We start from the raw sequence: 3,134 nt of genomic DNA, 5'->3' as shown, positions 1-3,134 counted from the left end.
TTAATAAAAACCAGAACTTCAATGGGTGATGAAACGGTTTACCGAGAACCTACACACGACGACGAGAGAAAAAAGTTCCTGCCAAGATCAGGAACAAGGAGCAGAAATGTTTCCCATCACTGCTTTTCAACACCAACACTAGAAGTCCCTAGGACATGCAATAAAGACAAGAAAAATAAGGGGCATCCAGATTGGGAAGGGAAGAAATCAAACCCACAGTTGATGTGATCTATGTCGGAAATCCAAAAAGAAGGGGCCAAAAGAAAGAAAGCGATTATATGCGGGATCCACCCCGCCGAAGTTGCGATGGGGATGGGGCGAGCAGGGCATCATACTGGGAACATTCCTACAGCTTCTTTTTCTCTCGGGACAGCTGGGGAAATGCCCGTTGCCCTGAAATACCAACTTTTCCCTCTCACAGTGACGCTGTCAAATATCCGTGCCAGGAAATGCCTCATTCATGAATCAGCTTCAGAATAGGAATTAGCATGGGACCTACGCAACGATTACCACAGTAAAAAGAACAAGTCGAAACGTGGCGAATGAACCCATGCCGAAATATTTTTTTTTGCCAGCCACAGAACAGATGGAACTTTTTCAAATATGTCTCCATGCATTAAAAAAAAGAAGCCATCACCTGTCTACTGCAAAATCCAAAGCAGAAAAACAAGCTTACAGAGGAGGTAGTCGACAGAAGGACTGAAAATGTAAGTTAGACATCGAGAGCGGAAGGATGAGAAATCACAACATTAGAAGCAGCATATGAAAGAATAAACTGCTAAAAATCATTATGGGACAAAGAAAAAAACACACAAAAACAAGGAAATGGAATAAGACGTTTAAAAAGTTTAGAGAGGATAGCTACGAAAGAAAGACAAACAAGACATACACAATTCAAGTCCCCAAAGAAGAAAACAGATATTTAGGAATAGAAAAAAAAAAAACTTAAAAACAAAATCCAAGAAACCTTGGTAGGAATTAAATACACGACTCTCCAGAATGAATATCCACAGTCCCAGGAGAAAATTCACCCCGAATGTCCCACACATATCTATCCTGGTGAGGTGTGCTGGGCTTCACAATCAGAAGTAATCCTTAGACAGCTATGCGAAAATTCCAAATTATGTGTAAGGGACAAAAATCTGGCATCGTGCTTCCGCATAGTAATGTCCAACCTCAGAAGCGACTGGGGATACCGCCACCAAGGCTCCGGCAAAAGCGAGTGTGCCCGAGAACGTTCCACGGAGCCAAACTCTCATTCGAGTTTAAGACAACAAACCGGTCGTTCTGAACACACAACTCAGGAATATCGATCCCACGAACCCTTCTTGAAGAAGCCACTCGAGGACAAGCCTCAGCGGCCACATGTTAAGTGGGCAAAGGATAACCAAAAGATTAGTGTTAACGGGACCCTACTTAAGCATAGGACCAAGTCAGACATGAGGCCAAAGACTATCGTTCCAGAAGGTCAACAGAATAATATAATTCTCACAACTGGGAGAGCAAATGGGAGATGTTAAAACAAGGGATTTCTTCATCTTTATAGATAGGAATAAATGGTATCGTATAAAAACGGCAATCCAAGTAACAGAGGCATAGGTTTATTCACAGTAAATATGTAGCAGCATAATAAAGTCAATAAATAAGGGAAGAAAGGGAGAGTACAGAGGGGGAAATTATTCTCATCGTAACTCCCAACGAGTTAATATATATGTTGCTTAAGTAAATAGGAGATGAAATGTACTCCGTGAAATTGTGGCTATAAACATTTTCCACTGGATTAAAATCCAAATCTTTCAAGTTATCAAAAACAAACAAAACAAAACAAAACACAAAAAACCCCCCACGCAGTAAAAGGCCTTTCAAAGCTGTGAAAACAAGAAAAACACCCAAATAACTTCACCGAACTGAAAGTAAACATATCGTAGCTAGAACTGAAAATCTGTTCAACTTCCTTATTAAAGAAAGTTTCAAACTGGATCACAAAGCAAGACTGAACTCAGGAATGAATGTAAGAAACACACTTTAAGAGGATGTGATACAGACAGGCTCACAATCGAAAGGTTCACAAAGACACTGGATGAATGCAAACAAAAGCACCAAAGATATGATCTTAACACCTGTCACCACTGATGTGTAGGGAGAAAAACACTAAGAAAAAGAATCTACGGCCACGCCACCCTGAACAAGCCTGATCCGTCCGATCTCAGAAGCTAAGCAGGGTCGGGCCTGGTTAGTACCTGGATGGGAGACCACCTAGGAAGACCAGGTGATGTAGGCGTAAAAAATAAAAAATAAGGGATTGTAAGCTGACAAGGTCCTCGCGATCCGTGAGGTCAACCAAGAGTTGCTTTGCCTAAAAAAAGAAAAACAAAAAACACCATCCTATTAATCTCTCACTCTGAGTTAACAGCACAATTTCCTTTGCTGTAAAATGACCCCCTGCCCACGCTGCATGGGACTCCATTAAAGGGGACCTACCAAGTGTCACTTGGCTCCTTCGCATCCTGGGACTCCTGCTAACTACCTCACGTCTATTCCTTTCTGGCCTTTGTCACTCTAATCTTGCGTCTTCCAGGGTTCTGCCTCCCCACATAAAGATGATGGTCGTGCAAGGCTTCCAGCGGCTTCCACTGACCCAGTCAACCCCTTACCTCTGCCTCTGGGGCCCTTAGAACAAACTTCGTGCAGAGATCTTGGTTCCCACTGGCAGGGACTACGGCCCGAGCTCAGCTCTGAAGAAGTTACAGCAGACAGACCTTCGTCCCCAAACGTCCCCTTGAGAATAACGGAATAAAGTCTCTAAGGGGGGGGTAATACAGGGAGGAGGCAGCAGAGCTACAGATGGATCCCGAGGGGAGGCCACGCTCTGTCTGGGGAGGTTAGTCCTTCTCTGATAAATGTTCCTTTGCCTTTAACTCGGCCTCGGTCTTGAATTCTTTCCCGCGGATCCAAGGACACTCTCTGGGTGGAGTGGAACTTGAGTCCCTACTCAGGGATTCCCCAAGTTACTCATCAAGGAGGCTCCAGACCTCCCCTCCCTGGGCACTGGCTTTCCCGGGGCAGCTGCCCGAGGCCCAGGGCACATTGCGCGCCCACCCAGCTCAGCGGCAGGGCAGGGTGTCCCTCCCGCC

At 44.7% G+C, this 3,134-nt stretch overlaps 1 pseudogene; it reads left to right on the top strand.

Annotated features, from left to right (window-relative positions):
- The first annotated feature begins 2,163 nt into the window (after positions 1–2,163).
- Positions 2,164–2,281, top strand: LOC111735609 (annotated as a pseudogene).
- The last annotated feature ends 853 nt before the right edge of the window (positions 2,282–3,134 follow it).

This window comes from Pteropus vampyrus, unplaced genomic scaffold, assembly GCF_000151845.1.
Source record: "Pteropus vampyrus isolate Shadow unplaced genomic scaffold, Pvam_2.0 Scaffold1000004112, whole genome shotgun sequence".
Lineage (NCBI taxonomy): Eukaryota > Metazoa > Chordata > Mammalia > Chiroptera > Pteropodidae > Pteropus > Pteropus vampyrus.
This window is presented reverse-complemented; position numbering and strand designations above follow the sequence as displayed.